We start from the raw sequence: 14,032 nt of genomic DNA, 5'->3' as shown, positions 1-14,032 counted from the left end.
GAACTCTCTATCAGCCTGCCCTTGGAGAAATTAATATTAGCTGCTGGAAGGCCTTTTTGGTGGGAAGAAGCCGGAATTTTTTTATCAGAAGGCTTATAGTATCGGGCCGGACTGCAAAAAATAGGGAGTTAGAACGGATGGTCTTAGCACCTAAGATAGTTAGTTGCCGGGCGGAACAAGCACATAAGATACAGGTGTAAGGAAAGTTCTAGGGAACATTAATCACTATTAAACTTGGCAAGAAAAGAGGTGTCTCCAGCAAGCTGGTTTTAGCCAGTATGTGTATAGCTGAAAAATACAGGGTCATCTGGATGTCAATTAAGTTCAAGCTACCAGGGGCCCATAGGAGAAAAACATTACAGCTTAACAGCTCAGTAAAATAGTTAGGTTTTCCATAAGGAGAAAACTCTACATTAAAAAGATATAAGATAGAAGTTCCCTATAATACCTGCTAAACACACACCTGTAAGGAAAGAAGGAAACTAATTTGAGAGTGAGATGACATGAGGGAATATATTTTTGAAAGCCAAGTTCATGTAATCAATTATAATCATTATAACTATAACTGCTATATTATGATATAACTATTGGTGTTGCATATATTCAAAAAACACCACTTTTCTTATATTGGTGTTGCATATATTTAAAACACCACTCCTTTTTATAATGCACCCATATTAAGTAGTGAATCAAGGTTGCAGGGATTTTGTGAACTCTGCTTCACCTAACTTTTCAGATGAAGGAGGGGGGCTAAGAATGAGTGGATGAGAACATGGGCTAGTGTTGATTTGTTGACATATGACTCTAATTGAGTCTGAAGAGTTGGTTAACTTCTTTAGAGATTACTGTTTGCCAAGAGATAAGGAGTGTCCATATAGATTGATGACTGGATCTAATTGGGGCTTCCCATTGCTTTCAATGGGACGAAAATTGTATAAAAACCCTGGGCCGATCACACTGAGACCACCACAATCAAGCTGGGCAGAGCTATGTGGTCCATCCTTTGCAGATCTCTACAGAACAGTCCTTCTCTTTTGTTCACGCTACTCTTCCTTATAATAGGAGGTAAGCATATTAATGGTATTATTGTATCTCACATTTATTGGTTGTATTGCTATGAGGTTTTGAAACTATGTTTTGGTATTGAGGGTGTTATATTGAATGTGTTAAAACATAGCAGTGGGTGCTTGTAGGCTTTGTGCTTAACCAGCCTGAGGGCTGCACTGAATACATATAATTGTATTATGTTATTGAAGTATTAAATGCTGAAGCTTGTAATAAACTTAGGATTGCTAATTATTGTTACATGTTTTCGGGTTTTGGTAGTATGCGCAAACTACTAAACCAATATTAAAGGCATTTTAATAAAGCGAAGGAGCGCTGATGTTGCTCTGATTCGTAAAACTTTGAATAAATGAGTCTGAGTGATTTTCTTGATTAAATAAAAAGGTTTTAAGGACACACCGCTCGTCCAGTGCTCGAACATAAACCACTAGGAGTTTTAAACATCTCTGTCCTCCTTAACGTCTCCCCTGAGTTAAGAGTGTGTGCAGAGCGAATAATATAATAAAAGAGAACGTGAAAAGCGAAAACATGACAGAGTCGAACCTACAATCTTCTGATTCGTAGTCAGACGCATTACCCATTGCACCACTGGCCCCTGTGCTCAACAAGCACTGTTAATGCACACTCAGCAAAATTAATGGGGGGCAGCTAAATACTAGTGTCACCTAAGCTTCCCAGCCTTTTGTTGCCTGTGTATTGTAATCAACGAGAAACTCACTCAGTCACCCATCGGTATCTCAGCTGGTAGAGTGGGTAATCATAATGGCACTCCTTCATTTATGTTGCTGGTTCAATTCTGGTTTGATGACAATTTCTGTTTGTATGCTTTTACTGTTTTTACTGGTAATGATTGGGACAAAGAGAAGGAATGAAATCTAAAACAGCTGTCGAAACTTCATCATCAAATCAGAATAAGTGAAAGTTCTTTGAATAGGTGTGAGCAGCTCCCATGTCTTATCCTGTCCAGCATGGTGAATTAGTTCAAGTGGTAATGCGCTTGCTTAGCATGTGAGAAGTATCGGGTTCCATGCCCTTATTCTCCAATGAATGCTTTTTCTTTAAGAAATCGGTTGGAAAATGAACAAATTGGAGTGTTACTTGAGAAAAAGAATTTCATTCAAATAGCCGAGGGACAAATTGCATGCAACAAAAGTCACGAGCCAGGTAGGAGTCGAACCTACAATCTACTGATTCGTAGTCAGACGCGTTATCCATTGCACCACTGGCCCCTGTGCTCAACAAGCACTGTTAATGCACACTCAGCAAAATTAATGGGGGGCAGCTAAATACTAGTGTCACCTGAGCTTCCCAGCCTTTTGTTGCCTGTGTATTGTAATCAACGAGAAACTCACTCAGCCACCCATCGGTATCTCAGCTGGTAGAGTGGATAATCATAACGGCACTCCTGGCATTTATGTTGCTGGATCAATTTTGGTTTGATGAGAATTTCTGTTTGGATGCTTTCACTGTTTTGAATGGTAATGATAGGGACAAAAAGAAGGAATGAAATCTAAAACAGCTGTCGAAACTTCATCATCATATCAGAATAAGTGAAAGTTCTTTGAATAGGTGTCTGCAGCTCCCATGTCTTATCTTGTCCAGCATGGGGAATTAGTTCAAGTGGTAATGCGCTTGCTTAGCATGTGAGAAGTATCGGGTTCCATGCCCTTAGTCTCCAATGAATGCTTTTTCTTTAAGAAATCGGTTGGAAAATGATCAAATTGGAGTGTTACTTGAGAAAAAGAATTTCATTTAAATAGCCGAGGGACAAAATGCATGCAACAAAAGTCACGAGCCAGGTAGGAGTCGAACCTACAATCTTCTGATTCGTAGTCAGAAGCGTTATCCATTGCGCCACTGGCCCCTGTGCTCAACAAGCACTGTTAATGCACACTCAGCAAAATTAATGGGGGGCAGCTAAATACTACTGGTGTCACCTGAGCTTCCCAGCCTTTTGTTGCCAGTGTATTGTAATCAACGAGAAACTCACTCAGCCACCCATCTGTATCTCAGCTGATAGAGTGGATAATCATAACGGCACTCTTGGCATTAATGTTGCTGGTTCAATTCAGGTTTGATGACAATTTCTGTTTGTATGCTTTCACTGTTTTTACATGTAATGATTGGGACAAAGAGAAGGAATGAAATCTAAAACAGCTGTCGAAACTTCATCATCATATCAGGATAAGTGAAAGTCCTTTGAATAGGTGTGTGCAGCTCCCATGTCTTATCTTGTCCAGCATGGGGAATTAGTTCAAGTGGTAATGCTCTTGCTTAGCATGTGAGAAGTATCGGGTTCCATGCCCGTTTTCTCCAATGAATGCTTTTTCTTTAAGAAATCGGTTGGAAAATGATCAAATTGGAGTGTTACTTGAGAAAAAGAATTTCATTCAAATAGACGAGGGAAAAAATTCATGCAATAAAAGTCACTAGCCAGGTAGGAGTCGAACCTACAATCTTCTGATTCGTAGTCAGACGCGTTATCCATTGCGCCACTGGCCCCTGTGCTCAACAAGCACTGTTAATGCACACTCAGCAAAATTAATGGGGGGCAGCTAAATACTACTGGTGTCACCTGAGCTTCCCAGCCTTTTGTTGCCTGTGTATTGTAATCAACGAGAAACTCACTCAGCCACCCATCGGTATCTCAGCTGGTAGAGTGGCTAATCATAATTGTCACTCCTGGCGTTTATGTTGCTGGTTCAATTCTGGTTTGATGACAATTTCTGTTTGTATGCTTTCACTGTTTTTACATGTAATGATAGGGACAAAGAGAAGGAATGAAATCTAAAACAGCTGTCGATACTTCATCATCATATCAGAATTAGTGAAAGTTCTTTGAATAGGTGTGTGCAGCTCCCATGTCTTATCTTATCCAGCATGGGGAATTCGTTCAAGTGGTAATGCTCATGCTTAGCATGTGAGATGTATCGGGTTCCATGCTCTTATTCTCCAATAAATGCTTTTTCTTTAAGAAATCGGTTGGAAAATGATCAAATTGGAGTGTTACTTGAGAAAAAGAATTTCATTCAAATAGACGAGGGACAAAATGCATGCAACAAAAGTCACGAGCCAGGTAGGAGTCGAACCTACAATCTTCTGATTCGAAGTCAGACGCGTTATCCATTGCGCCACTGGCCCCTGTGCTCAACAAGCACTGTTAATGCACACTCAGCGAAATTAATGGGGGGCAGCTAAATACTACTGCAGTCACCTGAGCTTCCCAGCCTTTTGTTGCCTGTGTATTGTAATCAACGAGAAACTCGCTCAGTCACCCATCGGTATCTCAGCTGGTAGAGTGGATAATAATAACAGCACTCTTGGCAATTATGTTGTTGGTTCAATTCTGGTTTGATGACAATATCTGTTTGGATGCTTTCACTGTTTTTACATGTAATGATAGGGACAAAGAGAAGGAATGAAATCTAAAACAGCTGTCGAAACTTCATCATCATATCAGAATAAGTGAAAGTTCTTTGAATAGGTGTCTGCAGCTCCCATGTCTTATCTTGTCCAGCATGGGGAATTAGTTCAAGTGGTAATGCTCTTGCTTAGCATGTGAGAAGTATTGGGTTCCATGCCCTTATTCTCCAATGAATGCTTTTTCTTTAAGAAATCGGTTGGAAAATGATCAAATTGGAGTTTTACTTGAGAAAAAGAATTTCATTCATATAGCCGAGGGACAAAATGCATGCAACAAAAGTCACGAGCCAGGTAGGAGTCGAACCTACAATCTTCTGAATCGTAGTCAGACGCGTTATCCATTGCGCCACTGGCCCTTGTGCGCAACAAACACTGTTAATGCTCACTCAGCAAAATTAATTGTTGGCATCTAAATACTACTGCAGTCACCTGAGCTTCCCAGCCTTTTGTTGCCTGTGTATTGTAATCAACGAGAAACTCACTCAGCCACCCATCTGTATCTCAGCTGATAGAGTGGATAATCATAACGGCACTCCTGGCATTTATGTTTCTGGTTCAATTCTGGTTTGATGACAATTGCTGTTTAGATGCTTTCACTGTTTTTACATGTAATGATAGGGACAAAAAGAAGGAATGAAATCTAAAACAGCTGTCGAAACTTCATCATCATATCAGAATAAGTGAAAGTTCTTTGAATAGTTGTGTGCAGCTCCCATGTCTTATCTTGTCCAGCATGGGGAATTCGTTCAAGTGGTAATGCTCATGCTTAGCATGTGAGAAGTATCGGGTTCCATGCTCTTATTCTCCAATGAATGCTTTTTCTTTAAGAAATATGTTGGAAAATGATCAAATTGGAGTGTTACTTGAGAAAAAGATTTTCATTCAAATAGCCGAGGGACAAAATGCATGCAACAAAAGTCACGAGCCAGGTAGGAGTCGAACCTACAATCTTCTGATTCGTAGTCAGACGCGTTATCCATTGCGCCACTGGCCCCTGTGCTCAACAAGCACTGTTAATGCACACTCAGCAAAATTAATGGGGGGCAGCTAAATACTACTGCAGTCACCTGAGCTTCCCAGCCTTTTGTTGCCTGTGTATTGTAATCAACGAGAAACTCACTCAGCCACCCATCGGTATCTCAGCTGGTAGAGTGGATAATCATAACGGCATTCTTGGCATTTATGTTGCTGGTTCAATTCTGGTTTGATGACAATTTCTGTTTGGATGCTTTCTCTGTTTTTACATGTAATGATAGGGACAAAAAGAAGGAATGAAATCTAAAACAGCTGTCGAAACTTCATCATCATATCAGAATAAGTGAAAGTTCTTTGAATAGGTGTCTGCAGCTCCCATGTCTTATCTTGTCCAGCAAGGGGAATTAGTTCAAGTGGTAATGCTCTTGCTTAGCATGTGAGAAGTATTGGGTTCCATGCTCTTATTCTCCAATGAATGCTTTTTCTTTAAGAAATCGGTTGGAAAATGATCAAATTGGAGTGTTACTTGAGAAAAAGAATTTCATTCAAATAGCCGAGGGACAAAATGCATGCAACAAAAGTCACGAGCCAGGTAGGAGTCGAACCTACAATCTTCTGATTCGTAGTCAGACGCGTTATCCATTGCGCTACTGGCCCCTGTGCTCAACAAGCACTGTTAATGCACACTCAGCAAAATTAATGGGGGGCAGCTAAATACTACTGCAGTCACCTGAGCTTCCCCGCCTTTTGTTGCCTGTGTATTGTAATCAACGAGAAACTCACTCAACTCTGTAGGAGTCGAACCTACAATCTTCTGATTTGTAGTCCGAAGGGAGTTATAGAGACTGGCTAGCTCAGGTGCAGGCAATGTTGCGGTCATGTTGGCTGGGAGAAACCCAGCAAGTGGATCTCCTGTGTGGGGCGCGAGAGGGAATAGCCAATCAGGAAGTGATGGTACTGGAGTAAGAAGTACGAGGCACCTGTGTACAGATATGGTGAACACTGGACGAACTGTATGGGGACAAGGCTCCAGGGGTGAAGCAAAGGGTGGATTTCTTTGCGGCACACCAGAATCGGGGTGAGTTGATGGGAGCTTTCATTCTCTGATTGCGTGAGCTGTTTCCCAGGTGGCGACGACCAGGAGGCGTGGCACAGTGAGAAGAGATACTACGGGACCAACTGGTCTTCGGACTCCTACCTGGACCCATTCGCCAAGAGCTACGACGACAGGTACATCGAAACCCGCAGCTGACCTTCCTGGAAGTTATACGGGAGGCCGAGATCTTGGAGAGGGAGATAAGGTGGAGACCGAGGTACTCGCTTGCCCTGTGATGTTTCCCAGACCCCCCGTTGCCCCGCTGCAGAAGCTGGACAGTTGGAAGAACAGTATCCGGGCAGAATTGGCCAAAGAACTTCAAGAGCAGATGCGAGAGCTGGGTAAGTCCCTCCGAGAAGAAATACGGACACAACCCAGGCCTCAGGCCATTGCAGTAACACCTGTGTCTGCTAGTTCTTCTAGAGGAAGGGTTGAAGAAGGACGGTACCAGCCACGGCTCCGCCTACGTTGGGACGAACAGGGGTGCCCCGTTTGGGCACAATGTGGCCGGAGTGGCCATATCCGCCGAGACTGCCAGCATCAGAGAGGTAACTCACAGCAGGAAGATTTAAACTAGGATGAAGAGGACCAGGTTAGACCAGGGAGGACGGTCTATTGAAGAACCCATGTTGCTGGAGGAATGTCCGGGGGTAGAAGTGCAGATTCGGGGAGTGCAGATGCCCTGCCTGCTGGATACCGGATCCCAGGTGACCTTATTTAGTAAATCTAGAGGTGGTTGGGCCAGGAGTCTGTGCGAGGGGCCACTGACATCTCTTGGCTCAAACTGCGAGCCGCAAATGGGCTACATATACCCTACATTGGCTATGTTGTTTTGGATTCCGTTATAGGAGGAGTGAAGGTCCCAGATCGGGGGGTCATCATCGTGGAGGATAGCGCCCTGAGTGCAGAGCGGGGAATCCTGGGAATGAACGTGATCAGCCACTGCTGGGAAGAGCTATTCGGGGGAGTCGGCCCGAGACTTAGGAGCTTCGAATCGGCCATGTCCACCAAGGCAAGAGGTGAGTGGGATAAGGCCTTCGTCGTTTGCAGGAAGGTAGAGCGGGAAGAGGCCCCCGATGGGAAAGTGGGGACCGCGCGGCTAACCCGGCAGCAGACGATACAAATCCCTCCCCAGAGTGAGATGGTGGTTTGGACCCAGGTGATCATACACCCAGCACGGACCGAATACTGTGCACTGGTGGAGGCGATAGAGGAAGATGCTGAGTGGCAGGTAGCACGCACACTCGCGTGGGTAAGACAAGGGAGGGTACCCCTCCGGTTGCGTATGTGAACCCTTACCCCATTGAGATCCCTCAGTGACGGCCATTAGTGACTGTGTTTAGGGTTGAACTTACAGATGTACACAGTGACCATGATCTTGTCTTACAGTACCTCCACCCAGACCTAGTGGAAGTGGATGTCCGCCCCGTGCATTCGTCGGCGACTGAATCAGAACCAGACCTGGCCTTCGAGGGGGATGGACTCTCCCCTGCTCAGCAGAGGAAGCTGGACTATCTATTTCCCTTGAATTTAAATCAAGGGAAGTAATGTTAAAACTTTACAATGCATTAGTAAGACCTCACCTAGAATATTGTGTTCAGTTCTGGTCACCTCGTTACAAAAAGGATATTGCTGCTCTAGAAAGAGTGCAAAGAAGAGAAACCAGAATTATCCCGGGTTTAAAAGACATGTCATATGCAGACAGGCTAAAAGATTAGAATCTATTCAGTCTTGAACAAAGAAGACTACGCGGTGATCTGATTCAAGCATTCAAAATCCTAAAAGGTATAGACAATGTCGACCCAGGGGACTTTTTTGACCTGAAAAAAGAAACAAGGACCAGGAGTCACAAATGGAGATTTGTTAAAGGGGCATTCAGAACAGAAAATAGGAGGCACTTTTTTACACAGAATTGTGAGGGTCTGGAACCAACTCCCCAATAATGTTGTTGAAGCTGACACCCTGGGATCCTTGAAGAAGCTGCTTGATGAGATTCTAGGATCAATAAGCTACTAACAACCAAACGAGCAAGATGGGCTGAATGGCCTCCTCTCGTTTGTAAACTTTCTCATGTTCTTATGTTCTTACCTCCAATGGTTTGAACCCTAATCGATTTTTCACTGGAACCATTCCCTCATCAATTGACAGTTCCTGTTCAAGTACATAGTGATGTTGAAAATGTGTTAGCAGCTTGATCGTCAGCGACAGAACCTTGTATGACTTGTTTGATTTTTCTACTCTCTTCATCAACCAAATGCAAAAAGTTCCATATAGATATAAATCGATTTCTAATAAACAATGCTTTCTGATAAATTGATCAGTGTTCCAATTTGTATTTATTACTAAGGTTTCCTAAGTATCACCACCCCACAAAAGATTAATAAAATGATAGCGCATCAAACGAGTCAGAGACACATACGGGAATATTTCTACAACCTGCCATTGCCTTGGAAAAAGTGCCTGTCAGAATGCTTGAGTAGGACATTGTTTTTGTAAATTCACCACAAATATCAACCATTTTTACTCACTGTGTAAATTTCCGTCTCCTTTGATCGCACATCAGAAACACTTCAAAGAAACTGCTTATACTCGTCAGAACAAAAACCTGAAATCCAACTGGTCAATTTGCAATGACAGACTGACACACTCTCTTTCTGTATGGCTGTTGATGTTAACCAATCAAAGCTTTACACAAAGCTTTTATTGCCCTGGCAACACATGATGCTTGCAAGCCGCTCTTTTGGCTAGTGATGTATTTGTGCTCATTTGAGTAAGCTGCTTTAGCGGTTCTGGTGAATAGGGGCATGTGTGTCAAGTGGCTTTTGGTGTTTATGGAGTGAAGTAAGTATTCTCAACTATTTGTGTGCATTCTTTTAAGTCAATTTTGCTATTGTTATTATTACTAGTAGTAGTAGTAGCTGTAGACATAGGAGTTGTAGTAATTGATCTATTGTATGCAGTTTTTCTCCTTGAGTGAATAGGTTAACAAATAGGTCTTGTTTCAGCACAGATTGTCATTTAACTGCAAACCAGAAAACATGAGAGGCTGCCTGTCTGTTAGGGTCACGATGGATGTAGAATGTAATGCATTGTAGACGCACTAGCCCACACATTATCTGCTGCATTCAAGGCTTTGCATTCACGTCACTCCAAGCACAGAGATGCTCAAGGCTGCCTCTGAAAATAACTTTTAAAAGCTCTGATTTTGAACAAAGACATGGATTCTTTTTATATGCTTGTACCTTGGAAACTATTTAGACAGCTGCCACAATGTTGTATCCATAGTTTTGAGAGCAAAACCAGGCCTCCAGGGGCCGGTTGTACTAACGAGATAAAAAAAAAACAGGATCGGATCCGGGCTCACTGGAGCCGGATCTTGAGAAGGCGTTGCACTAAACAGATCATAAGCAGCAGGCTCCACTGATCCAATGTTTTGATCCGATTCTGACGCTGCGCATGCCGTGAGCAATGCCCTGACCAATGAGAAGCGAATATTCGCGGTGCAGCGTTTAAAGATTCTGAATGTCACAATATCAAGTATTTTTAATTTAAAACTACATAAATCCCGTCCATACTTTTTTTTTTTAATCCCGTCCATACTGGAACCTATTAGAATCAACTACTACATTTATAATTTAAAAATCCAACGCTTCTATAAACAGATTGAGTACGTTAATATCTGGTTGTGTTTTTTTTAACTTCTGAAAAGTTTATAATAAATGTTACCGTTCAAAGTCGTGTGTATTTTCTGACGGATACACTCATAATGCTGTATTCTTTGCAGTGGTAAGTTAGCCCCCAAACAAACAAACAGCTAGCTGCAGCATCGGTTCAGGGCAAATTATCAACACATTTTGAGCAAATTGAATCAAGGGCTGATGATAGCTGCCACTAGAAAAATGTAGCGGACAGGGGAGATCGAGTCTGTCAGAGCAGGCAAGCTCATTAAGAAAAAAAAAGGGAATTGACCAGAAAAATTAAAAACAACAGATAGTGTTCAATCTGATTAAACCAATGATTTAATTGTAATCGATAAAATGATAACGGCAGTATGACTTTGTCAACGCACAAAACGTGTGTAATAATGTTGTTATGAGGCTTCATCAGTCAGGTCTACTGTATTAGGCCATGATTAAGACCCTGTGAAAATTGCGGATATTTTCTTTAACATACATGGGTAAAGTGTCGTATTTCACGGAATGTGAACGGAAATATAAAATAAATTACGTGTACAGATTATTATAATTTTTTTTAAAACAGCAAATATAGAGGTAAATGCACTGATATCAAAATGAACATCAAAGTCACTCAAGCACTTTACAATAGCTTGTGAAACGGTGTTGTAATTAACAGCCTGTAGGTAAGGTGTATCTGCAAGGACAGCTTTCAGTTTTAGTACGTCAGGTGCATGTTCACCATTTAGGTCTTGCAAAACAAATACAATATGTAACCCATACTGATCATGTGCATCAGTCGAATTGTCAGTGCCCACTGACAAGCAACCAGACTGTTTGACCAATTCCATAATCTCCTGCTTGTGATACTCTGCAACTTTAGGTAAGTATTCACGTCTCAGCTGGGCTGATGAAGGAATCACTCTGTTTTCATACAATAATCTGAGGGAAATATTTTTGTGAAATCCTGCAAATATTTGAAAAGTTTATTAAATTACCGTTATGTCGATCAATCATCTAAATACAGTGTGCTTTTTACTTTAGCAATTGTAAGTTTCCGTTATGTATTTTGATGGTGTATGTCAAACATCTCTGTTGTTTAATATATAGGAGGCTGTGTGGTTCAGTGGTTAAAGAAAAGGGCTTGTAATCAAGAGGTCCCCGGTTCAAATCCCACCTCAGCCACTGACTCATTGTGTGACCGTGAGCAAGTCATTTAACCTCCTTGTGCTCTGTCTTTCAGGTGAGACGTAATTGTAAGTGACTCTGCAGCTGATGCATAGTTCACACACCCTAGTCTCTGTAAGTCGCCTTGGGTAAAGGCGTCAGCTAAATAAACTAATAATAATGTATTAGTTTCATTTGTTTAATTCACAACCATCATCCGTAGAGCAGGATCAGATTGGGATCAGAGCTGAGTTTTAAATGGAGGGATTACATTATTTTGTTTATTCCTTTGTTCAGAACTAAAAACATTTTTTTTCTCCATTTATAAAACGTTCAATGAAGCTGTGATCCCACTCTGATCTTGGTCTGAAGCAAGATTGAAATAGGATCAGATTTTGAGCCGAAACTGAGCTCCAGATCAGCTCTGATCCTTTTAGTGCAACCCAATACGTCATAGGATCAAGATCGGAGCCTGGATCCAGGATCGGATCCGTTTAGTACAACCGGCCCCAGGGGTCTCCACAGACAGGCTAACACTCGGGTTAAACTTAGAGAACTGTTTGCAGGGCATGCTGGTCATGTTGCAAAATCGCTTCTAGTATTCATGTCCCATGACATATTTCAGTTGACATGCCTGTGCATTGCTATGCTAAGTCCCCACACAAACTTACAAACCTGTGCCAGTCTCCCAGTTCGGAGAGCAAAGCTTGCTCCTAACTTTCAAGGTAGTCGTTTGACTCAACTTATCGAAGGTGGCTCTTACAGCTGGGGGGGTGGGGGGGTGGGGGGGTGGCCCTCTTTATGTGTTTATGTCTTATTCTCTTTTCTTTTGTTCTCCCTGTGTAGATCGCGAGGCTCTCCATGTGGCTGACCTCTCTCGACTAGACGACTCGGTATGCTAGGGAGACCTTGGTTTGTCCTCCTAGCCTTCCTGAATTTCCCCTTGGGGGAATCCCTCGTTTCTCGGCCTTGGAGGTTGATCGGTTGATCAGTTCGGCTTCACCTCAGCGAGGGCGGTTCTCCGAGTAGTCAAGGGGAGCCCCTATTCTGTTGCTAAGTCACAAGCACTTTGTCTTTATTCTATTAGTCCCTTTACACAGGCCTGGCTCCTGCCTCGTAAAATCTTCTAAAATGTAATTTTATATGTAATGGATTGCAACCACAGCTGCACTTCTCTCCACCTGAAACCACACTCTTCACAATTCAATGGAAACAGCTGAACATAATTGAAATAATGCCATTGCTAGTTTGCTATGAGTATATGCTTTAACCACACAAATGGTAAATGAGATTTAATAGAGAAAAGTGTAAGGTACTGCACGCAGGCAATACAAATGTGCATTATAAATATCATATGGGATTATTTAAACTGATTTATGTAAACCCTAGATCATTGTAATAAAGCTTTGTGAACTTTTATTCTGCCTTGGTCATTCTGTTGTCATCCCCGGTCACTTTGCCTCTATTCCAAACCTTTTAGTTTAGTTTAGTAGTGCTCCACTTAGTGGCAGTGTTGCGACTCTGTGACAGAGATCGAATGATTCTTGGTGTTAGATCTCCCTCTCGACCTGTGAGGGCACTGTGTAAAAGGAACAGAGTACCCTTAATTAAATGGCACAACAATTTATTACTTAGGGTAGGTGGAAGTTGGTCATTTAGGAAAGGGGCAAAGCTACGATACACAAACTCAATGACCCGGACTGTAAACGGCGTGGCATCTGAGGATTGGAGGAGCGGATGCGCTCGTTAACCTAGGGGTCATGAGGGAGGGTATAAATAGGGGACATAGTGTAAGTGATCTGTTCCTTGGTAAATTGTTAGAACAAACCTAGAAGGAGTATCCTGTGTTGCTAAAAAGGTGAGTGTTGTGTTTTAGTTGTCTGAGTAAATACTGTTTGTTTGTTATTTTAGACTGAGCTGTCACTATTCAGCCAGCATCAAACCCGGACACCAACACTTTCCCCTTTGTTCACGGAGAACTGTCTTGCACCACGAGCACTAATATCACTCACTGGTAACTGTGTTTGTGTTTTGTGTTTCGTGTGTGTTTAATAGAACTTGAAATTTTGTTATTTGGTTTCGGGTCAAACCCAAGGATTACAAACAAATTGATACACGCCATTGTATCACTTCCATCATTCATTATTTACAGGTGTTCGCCATAAGGCTCTGGACATTGTATAATAAATCAATAAACACCCTTGCACCTGAAAAATAATTGTCTGTGTGTTCTTGTATCCACCCTGCACTGCACACACCTGTAACCAATCACCACTTTGCCACAGACCCCTATTGGGTGTCACTGGGTGGCTGCTACAACAGCACTGGGTACAGGCAATTCAGCAGCCAGATCCATCACAATGCCTGCGCAAAGTAGCTGTGTACAAGCATTTGTGACTATCCCTCCAACACAAGGGAAGCAGAGACCGTAAAAAAGGTGCAGGGTCTGCTACGAAAATGAAAATAAAAGAAAAGACACAAGAAAAATGTGCAGGTTGCGAAGGCAACCCCAGGTTCTGTTGTATTGAACATTTCAATAAATGTCACAGAGCAAGTAGATAAAACCACACATTATGATGTTGTTTGATTTTTATTTGATTATTACTGTTTACTGATTATTATTGTTGTTACC

The 14,032-nt window shown here is 42.2% G+C and overlaps 7 non-coding genes across 7 annotated transcripts; all 7 read right to left on the bottom strand.

Moving 5' to 3' along the window:
• Window positions 1-2,221: 2,221 nt before the first annotated feature.
• trnar-acg (transfer RNA arginine (anticodon ACG)) lies at window positions 2,222-2,294 on the bottom strand. Its single transcript has one exon. It is a non-coding gene; the product is annotated as a tRNA-Arg (tRNA).
• Window positions 2,295-2,856: 562 nt separating this feature from the next.
• On the bottom strand, window positions 2,857-2,929 carry trnar-acg (transfer RNA arginine (anticodon ACG)). The gene has a single exon. It is a non-coding gene; the product is annotated as a tRNA-Arg (tRNA).
• A 565-nt stretch (window positions 2,930-3,494) lies between these two features.
• Window positions 3,495-3,567, bottom strand: trnar-acg (transfer RNA arginine (anticodon ACG)). The gene has a single exon. It is a non-coding gene; the product is annotated as a tRNA-Arg (tRNA).
• Window positions 3,568-4,133: 566 nt separating this feature from the next.
• Window positions 4,134-4,206, bottom strand: trnar-ucg (transfer RNA arginine (anticodon UCG)). Its single transcript has one exon. It is a non-coding gene; the product is annotated as a tRNA-Arg (tRNA).
• A 565-nt stretch (window positions 4,207-4,771) lies between these two features.
• Window positions 4,772-4,844, bottom strand: trnar-acg (transfer RNA arginine (anticodon ACG)). The gene has a single exon. It is a non-coding gene; the product is annotated as a tRNA-Arg (tRNA).
• Window positions 4,845-5,409: 565 nt separating this feature from the next.
• trnar-acg (transfer RNA arginine (anticodon ACG)) lies at window positions 5,410-5,482 on the bottom strand. The gene has a single exon. It is a non-coding gene; the product is annotated as a tRNA-Arg (tRNA).
• Window positions 5,483-6,047: 565 nt separating this feature from the next.
• trnar-acg (transfer RNA arginine (anticodon ACG)) lies at window positions 6,048-6,120 on the bottom strand. The gene has a single exon. It is a non-coding gene; the product is annotated as a tRNA-Arg (tRNA).
• Between the last annotated feature and the right edge of the window lie 7,912 nt (window positions 6,121-14,032).

The sequence above is a fragment of the Acipenser ruthenus genome, chromosome 43, assembly GCF_902713425.1.
Source record: "Acipenser ruthenus chromosome 43, fAciRut3.2 maternal haplotype, whole genome shotgun sequence".
In the NCBI taxonomy this organism is placed as follows: domain Eukaryota; kingdom Metazoa; phylum Chordata; class Actinopteri; order Acipenseriformes; family Acipenseridae; genus Acipenser; species Acipenser ruthenus.
This window is presented reverse-complemented; position numbering and strand designations above follow the sequence as displayed.